Source organism: Humulus lupulus, chromosome 9 (genome assembly GCF_963169125.1).
Source record: "Humulus lupulus chromosome 9, drHumLupu1.1, whole genome shotgun sequence".
NCBI lineage: Eukaryota > Viridiplantae > Streptophyta > Magnoliopsida > Rosales > Cannabaceae > Humulus > Humulus lupulus.
In genome coordinates this window covers 114,476,338-114,499,489 of record NC_084801.1, presented here as the reverse complement: position 1 = coordinate 114,499,489, position 23,152 = coordinate 114,476,338, and positions in this window count along the sequence as shown.

The window sequence follows — 23,152 nt, the reverse complement described above, 5'->3', positions numbered from 1 at the left end:
AGATGAGGCCCTCGTCTCCCATCCCTGTAGGATCAGAAACCCTAATGTTCCTATCCGGGTTCCTCCAGTATGGGGGGTTTCTAATCCCGGACGACGTAGGAGACCGGATACACTCATTTGCTTTAAGGGAATTGAGTCTCGCCCGGGGCCTAGACGAGGGTTTGTCCCGGGCTTATACTTTCTTCTTACTGTTGTGCTTTCCCGTTCGGCTTATAATACTAACTTTGTTTTTCTGTATTTTTGCAGAGGACTCCAACATGTCTGACCCGACCAGCGAGATGAGGAGGCTTATCAAGGAAAGATCAGCCTTGAAGGCGGCCAGGAGGTCAAATGTCGTGGCCGGCGCGAAGCTGCCCCCAGCCAGTGAAAAACCCGGGACAACGCCCGGCCCAGGCGAGGCACTGGCCGTTGTACCACTCCGGGCCATGGAGCCGGCCGCAGACGGTCTCCCGGACCAGCCCCCGGTAATCGATTTGGAAGCGGGCGAAGCCACAAGCCGGAGCTCTGGGAAGAGAGGCCCCGGAGAAGATACCCGGGAGGGCAACCTCGGGAAGAGGCCTCGGACGACGTTGTCAGAGACAGCCGAGGAGTCTCACGGGGAGAGCAGGCTAACCGCGAAGGAGATCCCTGCTCCGCCTGTCCTTCCACTCCGCCCGACCCTTCTCGAGGAGGGGGAGTCCGCCCTGCGGGACGAGCAGTCCCGGTTGGTCAACCGGACCTGGGAGAGCGGCCGATGCTGGAGAGACGACGCTTACAAGGCCCTGATGATCCGTCGCCAGGTCGAGTTTTCAGATCGTCCCGCCGAGTTCAGTGCTCCTCAGCCGATCGTAGATCGGCTAGCTGCTGAGGTGGGCTTCCGCCCCAAGCTGGGCCAGGACATTGCCCCCATGGCCGCTGATCTGCTCGATCAGGTCGGGAGCACTATGTCTAACCTCCAGCTGAAGAGGTACGCCACAATAGCCAATCCGGACGGGCTATTCATTTCTCAGGCTCTCCGCCACCAGGCTACCGCGGTAATTTTCAACTCATGTCCTTCAGTCATTCTTTGGTGGTGACTCTTTTTTCTAACTTTCGTTTGTTCCAGGTTGCCTTGTTATCTCAAAGGAGTGCCGATTTGATGGCCGAGCTTGTCCTCAAGATGGAGACGGCCAGGCTGGAATTAGAGGCGGCCGAGAACCAGAGGGCGATCGTCAAGGAAAATCTCAGCAAGGAAACGGCCGCCTCCAAGAAGAGCTGGCCCGCGCGAAGGCGGAGCGCGAGGAAATTTGCCGTGCCAAGACCGGGGTGGAAGAGGAGTTGTCCCGGACGACGAAGGTCGTTGACGAAAGGGCGACTCTCTTGGAGACGGCTGCAGCACAGTCCGTCCAGGACAAGGAGGAGATCCGGGTCTTGAAAGCCCATGTTCTTGAGCTGGGTGACTCCCTTCTTCAGGAGAAGGCGGCACACGACACCACCCGTCGGGAGAAGGAGGAGGCCGACAACTTAGTGGATGTCACCTTTAACGAGGCCATTTATATGGCCTGGTGCAAGGACAAGAACATGTACCTCCTTATCTTTCCCGATCCCGACTCGAAGCGTGCCGAGTACGAGGCCAAGGAGAGGGAGGATGCGGACCTCCGGGTGGACGCGATGTAGGCCCTTGTCTCGGCCTCGTTTTTTTTTATAATTAGTTTAGCTTGTAATTTAATTTCAAACACTGCTTCTTCCTTTGGTTTTTAAAAGATTTCTCCTTTCACCATTCAGTAAGAAGTTGATGTCGCGACTAACTGATTGCAGGGGGTTTTGTCCCGGTTCCAACGGCCGGGACTGAACCCAACGACTAGTCTTTGCTCTGTTCGGGGCCCTTGGGGCTTTGTTTAACCTGGAGTGTGCTTTCCCTGGAAATTTAGGTCCTGGGTTTGTTCCGGGGTTGACCTGGTGCTTCTGTGCTCCGAGGACCAAAACGTCCGGGTCGGACGGACTTTATACCCCCGGACGGTGCTCGTCCGGGCGGGACCGGCCTTGGGCTCGGTTCCCTTTCATTTTTATATTCCCGGACATCGCTCGTCCGGGGTGGGTCCGGCCTTGGGCTCGGTTCCCTTTCATTTTTATATTCCCGGACATCGCTCGTCCGGGGTGGGTCCGACCTTGGGCTCGGTTCCATTTATTTATACCCCCGGACGTCGTTCGTCCGGGGTGGGACTGGCCTTGGGCTCGGTCCTCTTATTTTTATACTCCCGGACATCGTTCGTCTGGGGTGGGACCGGCCTTGGGCTCGGTTCCCTTTATATATACCCCCGGACATCGTTCGTCCGGGGTGGGACCGGCCTTGGGCTCGGTCCTCTTTATTTATACCCCCAGACATCGTTCGTCCGGGGTGGGACCGGCCTTGGGCTCGGTCCTCTTATTTTTATACTCCCGGAAATCGTTCGTCCGGGGTGGGACCGACCTTGGGCTCGGTTCCCTTTATTTATACCCCCGGACATCGTTCGTCCGGGGTGGGACCGGCCTTGGGCTCGGTCCTCTTTATTTATACCCCCGGAGATCGTTCGTCCGGGGTGGGACCGGCCTTGGGCTCGGTCCTCTTTATTTATACCCCCGGACATCGTTCGTCCGGGGTGGGACCGGCCTTGGGCTCGGTCCTCTTATTTTTATACTCCCGGACATCGTTCGTCCGGGGTGGGACCGGCCTTGGGCTCGGTTCCCTTTATTTATACCCTCGGACATCGTTCGTCTGGGGTGGGACCGGCCTTGGGCTCGGTCCTCTTTATTTATACCCCCGGACATCGTTCGTCCGGGGTGGGACTGGCCTTGGGCTCGGTCCTCTTATTTTTATACTCCCGGACATCGTTCGTCAGGGGTGGGACTGGCCTTGGGCTCGGTTCCCTTAATTTATACCCCCGGACATCGTTCGTCCGGGGTGGGACCGGCCTTGGGCTCGGTCCTCTTATTTTTATACTCCCGGACATCGTTCGTCCGGGGTGGGACCGGCCTTGGGCTCGGTTCCCTTTATTTATACCCCCGGACATCGTTCGTCCGGGGTGGGACCGGCCTTGGGCTTGGTCCTCTTATTTTTATACTCCCGGACATCGTTCGTCCGGGGTGGGACCGACCTTGGGCTCGGTTCCCTTTATTTATACCCCCGAACATCGTTCGTCCGGGGTGGGACCGGCCTTGGGCTCGGTCCTCTTATTTTTATACTCCCGGACATCGTTTGCCCGGGGTGGGACCGGCCTTGGGCTCGGTTCCCTTTATTTATACCCCCGGACATCGTTCGTCCGGGGTGGGACCGGCCTTGGGCTCGGTCCTCTTATTTTTATACTCCCGGACATCGTTCGTCTGGGGTGGGACCGGCCTTGGGCTCGGTTCCCTTTATTTATACCCCCAGACATCGTTCGTCCGAGGTGGGACCGGCCTTGGGCTCGGTCCTCTTATTTTTATTTTTATGCCTGGGATGACACCCCCCGCAAGTGAGCAGAGACTGGTCTATGGTCACTTGAGATAATAGCCCTGAGGCACACATTTTCATGGAAATAATAGCCCTTTATGACGTTTTGCACACGTCATTTTCATTGTTCTACAAAAGGGAATTAGCCCTGAGGCGTACATGTTATAGCGTAAACATTAAACTCGGACGAGCCCTTAGGCTACTGGTAGTATTTACGGAGGTGTTCTGCGTTCCAGGCTCGCGGAACCTCGGAACCATCGAGCCGCTTCAAGCGGTATGTCCCGGGGCAGATCTCTTGCTGGATCTCATACGGCCCTTCCCAATTGGGGCCCAGAACCCCTACCCCCGGATCCTGAGTGGCCGGGAAGACCCTCCGCAGGACCAGATCGCCGGTTTCGAACTTACGGCTCTTGACTCTGGAGTTGAAGTGCCGAGCGATCTTGCCCTGGTACATCTTTAACTGTACTTGCGACTCTTCCCGGATTTCCTCGATAAGGTCCAGAGATTCTTGGAGTAAGGCATGGTTCTGGGTGGGATCATACGTGTCGCGACGATGGGACGGGATGGTCGTTTCGATTGGGATGACGGCTTCGCATCCGTACGTCATTGAGTATGGGGTGTGCCCGGTTGATGTCCGTTCGGTTGTCCGATAGGCCCACAACACGCGGGGGAGCTCTTCGGGCCACTTGCTCTTACAGGCCTGAAGCTTTTTCTTCAGTGTTCCTTTCAGGATTTTGTTCACGGCTTCGGCCTGTCCGTTCGCCTGGGGCCTGGCCACGGCGGAGAAACTCTTCACTATACCGTGCCTCTCGCAGAAATCCGTGAAGTGATGGCTGTCAAATTGTTTCTTGTTGTCAGACACGATTTTGTAGGGGAGGCCATACCGACACACTATGTTGTTAACGACGAAATCTAAGGCCTTCTTGGACGTGATCGTGTTCATAGGCTCCGCCTCAACCCATTTCGTGAAATAGTCTACCGCCACAATGGCATACTTCACCCCTCCCCTCCCGGTTGGGAGGGATCCCACAAGATCGATCCCCCACACTGCAAAGGGCCAGGGACTGTTCATCAAGGTTATCTCTGTTGGGGGGGCCCGAGGGATCTTCGCGTACCTCTGGCATTGTTCGCACCTGCGGACGTAGTCTATGCAGTCCCTTTTCATGGTGGGCCAGAAGTATCCTTGGTGCAGAATCTTCTTGGACAAACTGGGTCCGGCTGTGTGGTCTCCGCAAAAGCCTCCGTGGACCTCATGCATGATGGCGCCTAGCTCAGTCCCGAACACGCACCTGAGGTAAGGCATGGACAGTCCCCGGCAATAAAGTTTCCCATCCATCATGACGTATCGGTGGGCCTGGTACAAAAGCTTCCTGGCCGCGGCTCGCTCGTTCGGAACCTCCCCGCTGGAAGGCTTCTTCGCACTCGGGTGACCATTCGAACCGCTGGCTTCCCCGGAGGACGTTGAAAAAAGGGACGCACTTGTCCGTGGCCTTGGAGACAAAACGGCTTAGGGCGGCCACTCGCCCCGTCAGGCTTTGAACGTCCTTGTGCTTCTGGGGAGAGGCCATGTTGATCAGGGCCTTGATCTTCTCGGGGTTGGCTTCAATTCCTCGGAAACTCACGATAAAGCCCAGGAACTTCCCGGATGCGACACCGAAGGTGCACTTCTTAGGGTTCAGCTTCATCCCGTACTTCCGGATAACCGCGAAGGCCTCCGCCAAATTGCTTGAATGTTCCCGCGACGTCTTGAATTTGACCAGCATATCGTCAATGTATACCTCCATGTTTCGACCCAGCTGGGCCCTAAACATTCGATTGACGAGCCTCTGGTAGGTTGCCCCGGCATTCTTGAGTCCGAAAGGCATGACGACATAGCAGTAGATGCCCTTGTCAGTTTGGAAACTGGTGTGCTCCTGATCTGCCACGTGCATGGAGATCTGGTTGTAGCCTGAGTAGGCGTCCATGAAACTGAAGATCTCGTAACCGGACGTAGCATCCACCATCTGGTCTATTCGGGGGAGCGGGAAACAGACCTTCGGACATGCTTTGTTGAGGTCCGTGAAGTCGATGCAGGTCCTCCACGTCCCGTTAGGCTTCGGTACTAAGACCGGGTTGGCCAGCCATACGGGGTACACAGCTTCGCGGATGAAGTTAATGGAAGACAGCTTCTCTACCTCCAGCTTGAGGGCCTCGACCCTCTCCGTCCCCAAAGGTCTGCGCTTCTGGCGGACCGGGGTCGCGTTTGGGTCAATACTCAGCGCGTGGCATATGATGTTACGATCGATCCCGGTCATATCGGAGTGGGACCATGCCAGAAGATCCTGGTTTTTCTTGACTTGGGCGATAATGGCGGCCCGAATGTCTTCCGGCAGGCTTTTTCCCACTTGGATGACCCTGGCAGGGTCGGACTCGCTGATGCATACCTCTTCTATTTCGTCCATTGGCTCAAGAGTTCATTCCTCTCCCAACCGTGGGTCCAGATCGTCTTCGTCCTGGATAGCTTGCTCGGGCTGGCGGAGTGCCGGCCCGACGGGCTCATCCTGGACCATACAAACAGGACGGGCAGAGATATGGTAACACTTCCGCGCGCTTTTCTGGTCTCCGCGGACCGTCCCAATCCCTCCGCTGCTGCACGGGAACTTCATGCATAGATGGCGGATGGAGGTGATGGCCCCGAACTCGACTAGGGCGGGCCGGCCAAAGATGGCGTTGTAAGCGGTTGGGTAATCCACCACCACAAAGGTGCAGAACTTGAACGATTGCTGCAACGCATCTCCCAGAGTAACAGGCAGCTGGACCTTTCCCATGGGGAGGAGTGCGTCTCCGTTGAAGCCGTAGATTTGGGTCGGGCACGACGCCAGATCAGCCTCCGTCAGGCCAATGGCGGCAAAGGCGGGTTTGAACAACAAGTTGACGGAGCTTCCGTCATCCACCAACACTCGGGACACCATCTTGTTGGCAATTTGAGCATCTATGACCAGTGGGTCGTGGTGCGGGAAATGGACGTTACGGGCGTCGTCTTCCGTGAACGTGATGGGGAGGTTCATCAGTTTGGGGCGCTGAGCAGGGGCCTAGACGAGGGCGCAGACTTCTTGGTCATGGTCCAGCTCGCTCAGATAGCGCTTTTGATCATTCTTCGAAGGGCCCCCTAGGTGGGGTCCGCCTGAAATGGTCGACACGTGCCCGTCCACTCGAGGGGGCGCTGCCCCGGAAGGATAGGGCATCCCAGGACCGGGGGCCTGCGCGGCGACAGCCCCCTGAGGGGTCTGTGCCGGGAACCCTTGCGCGTACCCTCCCTGGGGCGGGTATGCACGGGTCGTTGCCGGCGCCGCAGACTGCGCGGGATTTGCTGTCATGCCCGGGACGCCTATGGGCATCCTTACCCATTGATGGAGGTGTCCCAGCTTGATGAGGTTTTCAATTTCATCTTTGAGCTGCCGACACTCGTCGGTGGTGTGGCCCACATCTTTGTGATAGGCGCATCGTTTGCTGGTGTCTCTGGGGTTCCTTCCCCCCCTAAACATGGGGCTAGGTTTCCTGTAATGGACCGCTCTTTCCGTAGCCAGGTAGATGTTTTCCCGGGTATCCACCAAGTTAGTGTATTCCGAGTATTGGGGCTCATAGCCCCTCTTCCCTTTTTTGGCCGATTTCGGCCGGTTCTGGCCTTTGCCGGCCCGCTTACTCCGGGAGGGATTCACGCTTGCCTCGGTTACCCCGGTCTGCGATTGCTGGGCCACGACGGGGGCCATGCTGTGCCCCGCCGGCGCGACACCATACCCGGAGAAGGGCGTTGACTGGGCCGGGGCGTACCCCGAAACGGCAGGACCGTACACCGTAGGCGTGTAACTAATGCCGGGCGCGACTACCCCCCTCGGGACGATGGGGGGCGATGCGTAGGACTGCGCGGGGAAATGTCCCACACCTCCCGGAATCGTCTGAGCAACTGGGTGAGGGGCCGAGGGCCACCCGAAGGCCTGGATCTGGGCCTCCTCCCAGTTGATGAGTCCTTGGGCCCTCCTAATAAATTCTTCTAGGGTGGCGGCTTTACTGCGCTGCATGTCGTCCCAGAGCGGGGACCCGGCCCGGATTCCAGACTGTAGTGCCACTAGGCGCTGTCCGTCGTCGACCTTTGTCTTGGAGGCTTCTTCAGTGAAGCGCTGGATGTAGGCCCTCAATGTTTCTGCGGGCATTTGCTTAATATTGGCGAGGGCACTGATTTGCATATCCATCCTCATGGCGGCCACGAATTGCTTCCGAAAAGCCGACTGTAGCCCGGACCATGTTCGGATGGACCCCGGTTTGAGCCTTTTCCACCACTCTTCGGCGGGACCGCCCAACGTGATGGAGAAGCAGAGGCATTTGCTGCTGTCGCTGACGTGAGCCACGGTCATGAGTCGGTTGTACCGGGACAGATGATCCCTAGGGTCCGTGCTTCCAGTGTAGGCGGTGAGATTTGGCATCTTGAACCCCTTGGGCAACACGGCGTCTAAGATATGTCTCGCGCACGGCTCCTTGTCCTCTTCGTCGGAGTCAGTGTCCGCGCCCTCTTGCTTGCGGACCAAGCGGTCGGTGACCTTTTTTAATGCTCCCATTTGCTCCATGAGCTGCCTGGCCGCGCTGTCCTCCAGGGGGATTCTCTCGTTCCGCCTGTCGTTTATGTCGTTCTTGAGGTCTCCGTTTCGAGGAAGGATTTTTTGCTTGCGGGCCCTCTCTTTCCGGGCATTCAGTCCGTCACGTAAATCTACCCGGGAAGTGTCGTCCCCGGAGCTGAGAGCGTCACGATTCTCACGGCGGGGTCGTTCCCGATGGTTCTTGTTGACCGAGGCACTCGGGTGCAAAGACTTTTCCCTCCCGTTCGCCCTTGGGGCGGGTCGGGGCTGATCGTCCTGCGACCGTACCCCCTGCGGATCGATTGGGTGGCCTCGTCCTGGGACGGGGCACACCTTCTCTTTCCTAGGTAACGGTCGTGAACGTGCCCTGGCTTTACTGACGGGGGTAGTCTTTTTTCGAGTCGTCCGTCGCTCCTTGTCCGGAACTTTCGGAGCGGTGTCGGGGGGAGGCTCTAGGAAACGGATCGGGCTGGCCCCCCTGGGGCCCTCGGTTTGCACTTGGGGAGCGGGATGTTGCGTTTCTGGGTGCGGGCCAACTGCGGGGTTGGCCGCCGGGCCCTGCGCGGCCATCAGTGCTTGCAGGGCATGGAGAGACTCTTGCACCCGGCGGTGCGCCTTCGCCTGCTCAGCCATCCTGGCTTCCTGATCCTAGATTTGCTGCCTCAGTCTAGTCACCTCCGGGTCTTGCTGATCGTCACGAGGGACCTCGGGATCCGCGGCTTCATCATGATACTCCCCCTCGTTCTCCTCCTCATAGTACTCTTCTTCGTTTCCTACTTCGTACTCCGTCTCATCCTCGTAGTCTTGCGACCCGTCTTGGTGAGATGTCTGAGGAGGCACGTCTTCAGGCAGGTTCTGAGGGATGCGCTGAGAAGGCAGTGGGTCTTCGTTGCCCTGCTCCGGGTTGGCAGGGTCGAAGGTGGTGTTACGAGTGTTCACCATCGTAGTAAAGGCCTGACGTTGGCGCTAGCTTCCTTCAGCTCTCAATGAAAGCACCAAACTGTTAACCGAGATTTTCGGCAACTATCTTCAAGAAGGATATTTACTGATTATAATAAAGAGAATATAGGATCGACACAAGATTTTTACGTGGTTGGGGCGTTAACTAGCCTTAGTCCACGAGTCTGTATATAAATCTGTATTAGAGCTAGAATCAGCTTTTACAATGGAGTTGTTTAACTGTATTTGAGCAGAGTTTCTGCCTTCTCTCCCCTTTTTATGGTGCATTACAACTTATATTTATAGAATGAGGGGGACATCAGGTTTGGGCCGGGCCTGACCCGGGCCCATTTGGAATATGTGTACAGAGGGCCTTCCTAGTAGAGGCCCGAGCTAAAAAGATATATAGTACATCAAACCCAAACCAGCTCAGACCCAATTAGTTACCCTGAGATGCAAGCATTCTCCCGACAAAACGGCACTTTGGCTCTGACCACTTCGAATCATGAGGCAGATTCAGGGGACAAGACCGGTCAGAGTACTTGGCTGCGCAGTCCTGACACGCCAGCAGACAATCCCAAGGAGACCCTTTCTGCAGGTGAAAAGTGGAGGGACAAGACCCACGCGAAATGAGGCAGCTTCAGTGTCCTGGACGCCTGGCCCATAGCCTGGGGATGAAGCGGTCCAGGTTCGTTTACCTTGGGCCCGCTGCGTTTACTTCGGGCCCGGACCATTCTGGGCCCAGGAGCGGGACGCGATGGCCGCGATGATCCGGGGCACTCCGGACAGTGCCGGGACCGTTCGAGCCGAATCATGAACCCGGAGGTACTTCCCGGAGCCTTCTACATAGGCCCAGTCCGTAGTCCGCGGGTTGGGCCCAAATACTGAACCGGCCCCTCTGACCGTGGGCCGGGGCGAGGGCCCAAAACCCTGAGAGGAAATGGGGATAACAGCTGCAGAATTATTCTAAGTCAGAAATGGGTATAGGGGAAGCTAACTAGTACTTAACCTACGAGCTAAGGTTGAAAGGAACTTACGAGGACGATTGAAGTAGTGCAGCTCGCAGTTTCGGAACCCCGTCGACATAAAGAATTGATCTTTGAAGTCGTTGGGGTGGCTGGGTAGCTCGATGACCGCAGGCGTGTTTGGGAACCGGGTTAAGTAATAAAACCCGTCACCTCGCCCCCGCTGCTCCGGGCTGGCCTTGAGGCAGAAGAAATACAGGATGTCCGCAGGAGTGGGGACCTCGCACTCCTGTTTCAAGAACAAGTATCTTAACCCCGCCAACAAACGGTAAGAGTTGGGGGGGGGGGGGAGCTGGAATGGGGCCAACCTCACGAAGTTGAGGAAATCGGTGAAGTACTGGTCCAATGGGAGGAAGGCCCCCGCCTTGAAATGTTCGTCGCTCCAGGCCGAGAACGCCTCATCAAGCGGCGCGCAGCTCCGCTCGCCTTCTGCGGGAGTTCGGGCAATCACGGATTCTCTCCCCAGCTCGATTTTATGGGAGAGGAATATTTTGTTGACCCTCGCCTGGTCAGTAATCTTTGAGACAATCCTCTCCGCCTCAAAGAACGCATCGGGGGCCACCTTGAGCTCCCGTTCCACTGCTGGCCTGAAGTTGGGAATCGGGGATTCAACCATCACCTCCTTTCCTTTGTCTTGTTGGGAGGCCGAGCTGCCAGCGGTCCTCTTTGGAGTGTTCTTTTTCAATGCCATCTGGTCACCTAGCGAACAAAAGAAAAGATTTCAGAAAAGGCGACCTAAGCATAAGGAAGAATCAAAAGGAGTGCTCTTTGCACGAGTTGAGGTAAGCCCAGCCCGTGGAGAGTGAGACCATGCGGTTCTATGAACACGCGCCTGTGCTCCCAACAAATCCCCGATTTCTCGGAATTCGTGTGTCAGGAGGGTCAGGATAGAATTTTCCTTGGAAGGAAAGTTTCAGCAGGAAAGGAGGGCAAAACCGCCTGTGAAGCGTGTTCCCTAAGCTACCCGGTTTTGCACCCAAAATACTGAATATTTTAGACCAGCATACCAAAAATCCTACCCAGAAATTTTCCCCAGAAAATGCATCCTGTAAACCATGCTCCTAAATGATTTTCTACTACAAAGATGCCCTAACCTAAAAGTCTTTCACCCTTCATGCCCACAAAAAACCAGCAAACCCTTGCATGCGGCTACAGTAAATATTTACCTAAGCTACAATGAAAAATAATTTCAAAGCATGCACAGTCAGGAGACTTACAGAATGTTTTGGTTGAGAAGAGGATGAAGGGATCGCCTGGGTTGGAGCTTCGACGGAGCAGTTGATTCCGAAGCTTTGAAGGAGCCCTTGCACCTGAACTTCTTGAGCGCTAGGAATGGCGGTCGGAAAGAAGAGGGTTTTTTCTTTTGAAAATGAAGAGAGAAGAAGAAGAAAATTTCTGGAAAATTTCAAATGAACGGGTGGCCCATGCGTAAGGTGGCCACCCCTTTTATATACATGAAGGGCCACGTGAAGAGGGCCGTTAGATTGCCCTGATGTGGGATCCAAGGCCCTCCACTCGAAAAACAAAACGACGGCTGAGTATAGGCTAGGCTAGGCCATTAAATGCGGTTCTCGGAAGACGTACCGTCACCAACCACGATGTTCCACGTATTCGGCGCTTGCGCAGAATGTGGAATATGAAGAGTTCATGGGGAAGCCTAAAAGCCCCTACTGTGGCCCTACACGACGTCGTGTACCACGAGCAGGGGCTTGGGGGCAGATGTACGCCCTGATTTTCCCATGGGCTGTTAGCGAGCTGAGATACGGCCTAATCATGACTACCACATGGACATCCCCAAGACTGGAGCTGCCATCATAAGATCCTACCCCTTAGCTCGAGGTAACCTAAGGGTTTGCCAAGATTACTAAGGACCGAGTCTGGACTCTGAAGGCCACAGGTCGAGGGAAGCACCCAGCTCGTGGTACGAGCTAGAGTTGTAGGCTGTGACCTTTTATAAAGTCAACCACGCAAGGTAAACGTGCATATATCAGACATCACGTGTCTGATATATCCCTGACTTCTCAAACACGCAGTGTGAACGTGTGTATTCAGACACCCACGACTGGGTTGGGCCGTGCTGCCCATTATCCCCTTACCTATTGATTTGACCACACTTATGTGTCAGGTTTAGGAATTAATCATGAATGTCATAGAGTTGACATGATAGGTAAGAAGGTCACGGGATGACCTTCTTACCAACTCCCAGGTGCATTCTCCTATAAATATGGAGACCCTGGGAGTTACAAAGGGTTGGATTCTATTGTGTAAGAAATACCCTGTAAAAGAATACCAAGCATATATCAATAATATTGACTGGTGGAGTAGAAGGATTTTAACCTTTGAACCACCTAAAAAACGTATTTTGTGTCACCATTTCATTTCCAAGATCATTCATCTATTTCGGTTCAACATAAGCACTAATCCCTTCCTCTTTCTTTTTTCTTAATTTCCTGTTGGCGAAGAACCGCGTCAACACCTCTTCTCTTTGGCTTATGGATGCGAGGTCATGTTGCCTATCGAGGTGGAAATCCCAACAATAAGGCGCGATGCATATGATTAGGCCTCGAACCAATCCCAGCTCGAAGAAAGTCTGGACTTCATTGAAGAAAGACAAGACGAAGCTGATGAACCCAAAACGAGTATGTTTTAAAAATTTATACTCGCAAGCGCACGAATCGTATATGGAATATAGTGTTCGTGTAGGCACGAGATCGAACCCAAAGGAGTTGTCTAAAATAAAAAAGAAAACTATTTTAAACCAAAATTAATAAATTCTAACCTAGCTCCAAAGATTGATGAAAATTTGTAACAATAAAAATAAAATAAAAGATAATAATAAAGATATTAAAGACAATATATATATATATACCTAAATTAATAATTGTAAACAAGATGGTGGAAGAAAGATTATTAAGATAATAGAATCCACAAAATATAAGTTCAATAATATTTATAAGTACATTGATTTCCAAGTTTTAGTAATAGTAGAAATTAATCAAACCATCATTTATTCAAATTTGATATTCTATTTAAGCACAAGTTTTTTATAAAAATATAGGATTTATCTTCACTTTTAAAATTATAATTTCAAAGCATTTAGTGTAAATCAACCTAATGAAATAACAAATAAATCAATGAACATTATTTATAAGGAAAAACATAATATTTTTGTTCTAAGCATGGATGTGTACAATTCAATGACACATCTTACACAAAGAATATTATGTTTTTGCACTAATGAAGAACAAAGTGTAAATATGTGCTAACAATCCAAAATACATGATATTTAAGATGAAAGAAGATATTTGAAGAAGAAAATCCATAAACTTTGTTGCACAAAATGGGAAATCAATATACAAAATAAATACTATCTAGTTACATATTGTTTCATCATCACCTTAATAATCTTAAAAAGATTAGAAACTCATAACTAGAATAGAAAATAAAAACAAAAAAATTACAAACATAAATAGGAAAATTTGGAGGATGAACACCCAAATTTTTCCTCTAAAAACTCATAGGAAAAATGACCAAAAAGAAGAAAAAGATGAAGAGAATTGAGATGTTTTGAAAGTGTAGAACTTGTGGTATGGTAACCTCCTCCAAAATTATGCATCAAACTCCCTTATTTATAGAAAAAAAAAAAAGTTTAAAATAATCAATTTAAATTAATTAAATTGATTAAATTAATAGGAATATGGAAAATATGGGTAAATTATATGGTATAATGATGATGTTTTAGGGTAAAATGTGTAGAAAAGTTTGGGTAAAAAATGGTATTTTTGAACAAAGGGACAATGAGACATTGTTGGGCTCAAGAAAAATTGGCATGGAGGCTTGGTGGCAGGCCTAGGGGCTGCTGGCTGGGGAGAGTTGGGCGTGTGGAGGTTGCTTGGAGGTGCATAGCTGGAGTTGGAAGGGTGCATCAGGTGGAACTGTGGGCTGGGATGATGCTGAATCAGTGGGCTTCAGGTGGTGATTTGTTGAAGGCGGGGCTGGAGTGGTGGGCCGAAAGCAGCAGGCTGGTGCAAGGCAGGATTAACAGGTGGAGGAGCTGGTTGGGCCTGTGCTTCGAACTGGGCTGGGCAGGCCTGCTGGGAGAGGCAGGGAAGGACACGGGCTGGAGCAGTTTAGCCTTGGGCTAATTGGATCTTTCTTCTCAAGAATGCCACATTTTTCCTTCTCTTTTTTAGCTTTCTATCCTTGTCTTTCAAGCACAAATATACAACAAATTCCCTAACAAAATAAACATAAATAAATCATAATAAAATATTTTCAACTATAAAATAAATCAATTTAATTCTTTGAAAATATTAATTATAACTTAATTTATATTTAACATTGAAGTTCAATAATACAACATTTTTTTACCTCAAACTAAATAATAATAATTCAAATAATTAACTACAACATTTTACAACAAAATAACTATAAAAACACACAAAAATATAGAAAACCAACATAAACCCAATAAATTAAAAATTACTTAAAAACTTAACAAATCAATTAAAAACTCAAGAACTAAGCAACAATTAGCATATAAAAAGTGGTAAACTAACTCTAATTTGTAGAGTTATCAGAAGCCCAATTAAAAAATGCTGCATACCAACAATGGGCTACTAGATATTTTAACAAGAAGGTCCGAGATAGAAAATTCAGGTTGGGAGACCTGGTGCTAAGGCGCGTGTTTTTGGCCACGCAAGACTCGTCTGCTGGGGTACTTGAACCCAATTGGGAGGGACCCTATCATATCAAGTCCATTATTCGACCTGGAGTGTATAAGTTGGCGAGGTTAAACGGAGAATTGGTTCTGTGAGCTTGGAATGATGAACATCTACGACCTTATTAACAATAATGTATGAATGATGTTTTCATTTTAACCAAGCATGTACTTGATTCTTTAGTTCTTTTTATCAATAAAGTAATGAATTTCATTCAAAAGTTGTATTTTTTATTGTTATACTTTTTAGCAAACCCTCAAAATTCAATAACCTAATATCACAATCATAGGATATTAAAGGGGCATAAGTGGTATACAATCATACCATAGGTTCGAAAACATAAACCAACTTAAATGGTAATGTCTAGATTATTAACCCGACATGAAGAATAATAGGTATATGGATCATTAACCAAACACGCGAACTAAAAATCTCTGGATAATTAACTCAGCATGAAAAATAATAGGTGTATGGATCATGAACCAAGCACACGAGCTGAACAAGTCTAGAACCAACCAGTAAAACCTAACCGACGGTAAAAAAAAGTTGGAATTCTAGATAAACCAACTATAAACTAAGTCGACACTAAAGCTGGAAACTTTTGCAAACAAGTTTCGACCTCGCAACCTCGAGGCCATACTTGAGGATGAGGAAAAGTAACTGGAAACTCAAAATATAACTAGACTAATAAGGTTACATGCCAATTAAGTACTTTTCAGGTACATGGTAAAAGTAAAGTTCAGCCTTGACAATAACGAAGTTGAACATGGATATTTTGAATAAACTGTGCATGAATGCATTGAAATTCGAACTTGAATCCAGTATATATTTCAGTGAATAAATAAGTATAAAAGCATGTCCTTAATAATGGCGTGTTCGAAATATTTTGGTCCAGAAATGTAGCACATGACATTAAGGCAAAATGCTAAGAGTTAAAAAAAGTGCATAAAGATTTTCGAGCTAGAAAATTGAGAGCATATAAATTGCTATTGCTATAAATTGTCACTGCCCCGAGGGCACAAAAAATATAATTACAAAAGAAAAAAAAATTCTAAGGGACGCATCCCTGTTCGGAACGGTTCACTATTGATTGGCTGAACCAAACTCGACCTCCTCGCCTTTTTCATCCCCATTCCCACTGTCTTGGGTAGTGGCTGTGACCTCCTCCTCGACCAACCGAGCCTTCCACTTGGAGATGAACTCCTCTTCTTTGTCCTGGAGGAACGAGGTGTCGATGTTGGGGTTCAAAGACCACATCATGTACATGGCCCAATCATTAGCCCAATACTTCTTGGCCTTAAACTCCTTGAGCATGAGCTTCTTCTCATCCTCGAGAATGTCTAAGGAAAAATTATTTTCCTCCTTTAGACGCTCAATCTCAGCCTTGGCAGCATTTGTCTCAATCTTTAAGCGATCTATCTTGGCTATGGCAGCATCAAAATTCATTGTTTTGGTGTCGAGCTCCGCCTTCAGGTCGTTGACCGTCGCCTTGGAGGAGTCAAGTTTGGCTTGGAGAGGTTTGAGGGCATCCTCACCTTTTGTCTGGGCTTCCTTGGCCTCCTTCAGACTGTCCTCAGCTCAGATACGAGCATGGTTTGCCTCGTAGACCAGGTTCTCCGTCGTTGCCATCTTATAGGAAAACACTGAACTTTGGCGAAGAACACCAAGAAGGGCCTGGGACAAAAAGTTTACAAGGGTTAGAAACTAAGCAGATGATCAGGGAGATTAGAAGACAACAAAAACTAGACCTTACCGAGACTGAGAGCTGCACTGTTTGGTCGACGAGGTGTGTGGGATTGTCTCCTCTCAAGAACCGCCACACATCATTGTGGAGATTCTTGCATACCTGGCCGGCCTGAGACAACATGTTTGAGCACAAATCGACTCCTAGGGCCCCCACCCCATTCTCCAGGGGGTACTCCCACAAGTGGGAGGAGGCCAAGAACTTACGGACCACGGTCGGGGTGCCCGTAGCCTTGGGGGCCGAAGGGGGCATGATTTGTTTGCCTTTGTTTGTGACAGGGGTTTGACCGGGAGGAATTTTCTTCCCCTGGGGAGGTGGCATGGTCTTTGTAACGCCCTCCTAATCCAGGACCATTACACTGTGTACTTAAAATTGTGTCAGATTTGCTAACCAAGTCATTTGGTTTAAAATGTGTAACTAAGGATAATGTCAAGGGTTAGGGTTAAAAAATTTGGTCAAAAGAACCGTTGACTTTTATATAAAAAGTTTCATCCAAACATGGGATCCCAAAATATCATAAATATACGATTATGCCCACAACGGGCCAAAATATCATAATTGCCTTTCTAATAAGAAACGGGCCCACATGCATATTTAATATCTTTAAACATGCACAACTAGTCATATTATCACATAATCCACATAATTACAATTAAATATAACAAATAAACACATAATTCCATATATTGCCATCCTGGCACCCTAATCAAGGCCCTAAGCCTTATTAGATAATTTTGGGACGTTACAACTATCCCCTCCTTACAAAAATTTTGTCCTCGAAATTTTACCTGAACAACTCGGGATACTTAGCTTGCATATCTGCCTCCAGCTCCCAGGTTGCTTCCTCGACCTTGTTGTTCCTCCATAGTACCTTAACTAAAGGTATAGTCTTGTTCCTCAGGACCTTGTCCTTCCTATCTAGAATCTAAACTGGTTGTTCTTCATAAGACAAGTCTCTCCATTTCTAGATCCTCCTAACTCAGTACGTGAGTTCCATCTGACACATACTTCCTCAACATGGAAATATGGAATACATTATTCACACTAGACAGTGCAGGGGGTAAGGCCAACCTGTAGGCAACCTGCCCGATCCTCTCCAGGAACTTAAACGGTCCCATGAACCTAGGGCTCAGCTTGCCCTTCTTTCTGAACCTCTTCACCCCTCTGAGAGGTGAAACCCAATGGAAGACATAGTCTCCCACCTGAAACTCTACGTTCCTCCGCCTCGGGACTGAAATAGCTCTTCTGTCTACTCTGAGATTCGAGCTCTAATTTTCTCGATAGCCTCGGTAGTCCTCTGAACTGCATCAGGAGCTAAATATTTCCTCTCACCCATCTCATCCTAGTGAATGGGGGATCTTCACTTATCTTCGTACATCTTCGTGGTGCCTTGATGTAGAGAAAAATGGGTAGTATGAGATTCATCTAGAATATCTCGCCTAATCCCAGTGTCCTTCAGAACGCAAATCTGATCCTTGAATCTCAACAAGCCCATACTTGACACCGAATAGTCCTTAGCTATTCCAGCTAGGACATCCGCTCTAACCTGCCCCAACTGTGGATCATCTAACTATTGGGGTTTTATGCCCTAATTAAAACCCAAATTCTTTGTAATCTCATTTTATTATCTATAAAAGAATAGAAATCATTTTTTGACTTGGTCAATCACTTTGCTCACATGTTTTATTCTCATGATTACTTGTTTAATATAAACTTCTATTAAATCCCGAACATATAGGTAATCGTATTTATAGTGACGTAATCACAGTGGAATATAAATATGATTAAATGTTCAAAATAATTTAGTCCTAAGATTAGTCAGTGCACATGATTTACACTAACTTTCCAATCTACGATATGATCTACTTACACATTTTGGTGTTATGTTCTTTCCAGAACATTAGCAAAGTAGATAAGATCAGATGTATTTGTTACATCGGACATGACCGATATTGACAGTTGATAAGATAAGTAAACATATCGTTATTATCTATTCTAGTCATATCATATAGTTGACCATAGGTAAATTCAATCTCAATTCTGAGTGGTTAGTATTCTAACTGATTGTATTATTTGAGTTCTTTGACTTGTTCGTCACCAGCTTACCCTACGGACTAGCCTATACTTACATCTTGGGAACTCAGTAGTATAATTGAGTGGGAGTGTTAATCATAGATATGAACATCTATAGCTTCTAATGAAGAAGTGAAACGATGGTTTCCTTTAGTTTTGTTCAAGGTGTTAAATGATAGAGATCTCATTTCAGTAATTAAATTAGTTTATTGAAATATCATTTACAAGGAACTAAGTGTTTTAAGGATAAAATACAATGAGGGGTAAAACGATATTTTAGTCCTATCTCATTGTAGACCATCTATAGAGGATTGAGTGACAATTGTGGTTGTAACAATGGATAATTAATAGCGTATCTATATTTGTTATAGAGCGTTCTATGAATTCAAGAGTGCAATTCCGAGTCTATAGTGGAGTCACGAGGAATTAATAAGTTAGTAAATTTATTTGTTAGATTTATGATAACTTATTGAAGCTTGATTTCATAGGCCCATGGTCCCCATTGTACCTTGGATAAAATCATCTAGATAGTCTCAATTAATTGATTTACTTATCAATTAGAATTATCAAAGTTGACAAGGTCAATTTTGGATAGTTTCACAGAGTTATGTATTTTAGAGAAGAAAAGAGAAATAAAGGCAGATTTATTAATTAAGATAAATTGGTATCTAAATTAATAAATAAGTTTAAATCAAGGTTCAAGTTTTAAATAATTAATTTGATAAAGGATTTAAATAATTATTTAATTAATTAAATTAATAAAAAATAATACAGGCCTTGATTTTAAGTCCATGGGCATATAATCAAATGAGAAATTTCATGGGCCTAAAGCCCATGATAATTTTGACCTAGGGCTTTAAATTGACTATTATTTTATTAATTAAATTAAATGGCATAGTTAAGTCTATAAAAGGAGTGCTTAGAGAGAAGTCAAAAAACAAGTTTGACAAGTTTAATAACTGGTTTTCTGATAGTTTTAGATTCTCTCTAAACACGTCCTTTTCTAAGCCTCTTTGTTATTTTCTCTTCTTTTCTCTGTATCTATCTCATGAGTTGATAATTACCCACTATAGTCTAAGTGATTCTAAGGATACATTGGAAGACTGTGAAGAAATTAGAAGAACGGTTCAGTTTCTTGATAATACTCTACGACAGAAATGATACAAGGGTTAGAGAAACTAAAGGAATGACTCGCTAATTCTGCTGCGTATACTGTAAGTATTCTTATCGTTATTTTTTTAATTCAATTTTAGAAGCATGTTCTAGGTTATCTCATATTAATTTGTATAATATTAGATCTACATGAAAATAAATAAAGATCCTGTATAAGTTTTCCTAACAACTGGCCCCAGAGCCTTTGGTAATCTTTATTTTCATGAATGAACATGTTTAAAATTGGATTATTTGATGTGTTTGAATAATTGGATGGTTTTCATGTTTTTATGAAACATATTGATTTTATATGAATTTTAGCAAATTTTAGGTTATTTTGTTGTGTTTTCTATGCTATTAATATTTATATATGCTTTACTTTGTGTAAAACATGTTAAAAATTAATTAGAAAATGGTTTTAGTTTGAAAAATTCATCAAAAAAAATAATTTGAAATTTTTTTTGGACTGGTTGCCATGCGCGTGCCCCGCCCGCCCAGCCGCCCAACCACCTGCATGATGAACAGTACCCACGGGTACTGTTCATCCAATTTTTGTTTATATATAATTTTTTTTAATTAAAGAAAATTAAAAATTGTGGAAATAAATTATTTATAATCAAAGCAAAAAATATCAGATTTTTTTTTTGTATTTAAAATTGTTTTTTAAAGTAAGATATTTTTGTTAGTTGAGATTTAAATAATTAGATATTTTCTACAAAGATTCAAATTCAAATTTAAAAATAGACTAACAACTTAATTTTAAATCTCTTAATATATTAAAATATTAGATATTTAATATATTTTCTTTTAAATTCTTGATATTTTTATTAAATCTTTATTTGAAAATATAAATATCTTTTTATTCTATAGTTTTTAATATTTAAATGATTTGAAATTTGAATATTGTTAGTTAGATATTTTTATAGATATTTGAATTTGATTAACTATTTGAAGATATTTTAGGGTTGTTATAACTATTAATATATATATATATTTTAAATGGTTAAAATATTTGCTTATAGTTGTAACAATACAAGATATTTTTGAAAAACAATTTAGATATTGATTTTAAAATTTAAAATTGATTAAATTTTGAAAAATATCATTTTTTTTCCAGTCAATTAATAAAATATTTTTTTTAATAAATGGGATTTAAATTAACTTTAGTTAATTGTTATTAAATCCTATTTAAATTAAATTAATATATTTTTTAACTTAACCTAAACCAAGTTGATTGTTGATAAATGAAATTTAAATTAACTATTGTTAATTGTTGATAAATTTCATTTAAATTAGCTTATTTTTTGTAAAAATTTAATTAATTTGAATTTTTTTGGATAAATTCTAGATAATTAATTGTGGTATTTTTGAAAATGAAATAAATTGTGGTATTTTTGCATAAATTTATAGAATTGCTCCTATAGTAACATGATTAGGCCCATCCAATTATAACATGTCTGTGTTGCACTATATGTGGTATTTTTGCAATTGGGCTTGGATGCATATAGTGGCCCATATGTTTGTTAGATATATGGATATTGCCAAATAAAATATTCATAAAATGATAGGTTTTATTTGGGCCCATTAGAAAATGTAAAGTTTAAATTCATCTCTTGTCGGTGATTCCAATTGTGAATGCCCATTTGCTTTGCATGACTATAGTGGGCCTAATCAATTAATAAAATGAAGGTTTAAATTCCTGTCTTTTGGACCTTGTATGGAAGATTGGGGGCCTTTGTAGTGGGAACGACATACTGGACCCAACCCTCCTCCATACAATCCCAATTGTTAAGGCCCATTTACCTGAGTTGGACTTAATTGTATAGGTTCATTATATTAGTTAAACCTAAATATTGATTAGCAACAAATATGTTGTGCTAATCAAAATATTTTTAGTATATGTTGTGTTATTTCTTGAAATATGTGTGAATAGAAGTTTTATTGAGAAAAAGTGATTGATTTCGATTTTATTGGTAATTTGTAGTTTTAAGTTAAGTAGTGTCTGTGTCTACTCTCATCCTTTCTCAACTTTCGATGGAGAAACTCACCGGAGAAAACCTCCTTAATTGGAAGCAGAATATCAACATAGAGTTGATTGGTGACAACTCCAAGTTCTTCATGACTGAGGAATCCCCTGAAGTTCAAGCCTATGGAGCTACCAAGTCTGTGAAGGAAAAGTATGAGCGTTGGCAGGCGGCTAACAACAAGGCGCGGTACTACATGTTGACTAGTATGGTCGACACTTTCAAGACAAAGATGGAGAATGTCGAGATAGCCTACGAAATCATGGATCAACTCCAAGACATGTTTGGTGCCAAGTCAGCGCAGACTCGTTTTGAGGCCACCAAGAAATATGCCAATGCTCGGATGGCACCTTCTCAACATGTTCGTGATCACCTGATCAAGATGACAAACTACTTTCAGGAAGTTGAACTGCATGGAGCCATAATAGATGAGGAAGCTCAAGTTGGCTTAATCCTCAACAATCTCTCTCCAGCTTTCCTGCCATTCACACCCAATTATGTGTTGAATAAACTCAACTATGGTCTGACGCAACTCATAAATGAGCTTCAGACTTTTGAGTCTATCATGGGTGGACCAAGTAAGGGAGGAGAAAAGAAGATAACTACTACTACTGCTGCTGATCCAGCTAAGGCTGAAGCTAACCAAGCTTTGTCTTCGAAAGCTGGAAACAAGAGAAAATGTGGACAAAACAACAACTCCAAGCCTATAAAGGTCGCAAAGATGAGTGCACAGACGCCTAAGGGGAAGAACAAGAAAAACAAGAAAGGTAAAGGTAAGTGTTTTCACTGCAAAGAGAAGGGGCATTGGAAACAGGATTACCCCAAGTTTCTAGCAGCTAAAAACAAAGGTAATGATTATAGTTCATTTATCTTGGAAACATGTGTTTTAGAGAATGATAACTCTGTTTGGATTATTGGTTTTGGATCTACTAACCATGTTTGTAACTCTTTACAGCTTCTTGAATCGTGGGAGGAAGTTGACGAAGGTGGCTTAAAGCTTAGAGTTGGGAACAGAGCGTTCGTTGCGGTCCAAGCTAGAGGAAGAGATCGTTTGAAGTTCGGAAATAAATTTTTAATTTTAAATGATGTATTTTTCATTCCGAATTTTAATAGAAATTTAATTTCAGTTTCCATGTTGCAATTAGAACAATTTGTTATGACTTTCACAAGTTTTAATATATCTATTTCTTTCAATGGATCACAATTGTGTATTGCATGTTTGGAAAACGAGCTTTATATTCTGTGAGCTAACGAACACCTTGCTCTTAACAATGATTTATTCAAAGTAGCTAAAGCTAGGACCAATAAATGTCAAAAGACCAATAATGACAATATGATGTATTTATGACATTTGAGATTAGGTCACATTGGTTATGATAGGATTCAAAGACCTACACATGATGGGCCTTTGAGGGAACTTACCTTAGGTGAATTACC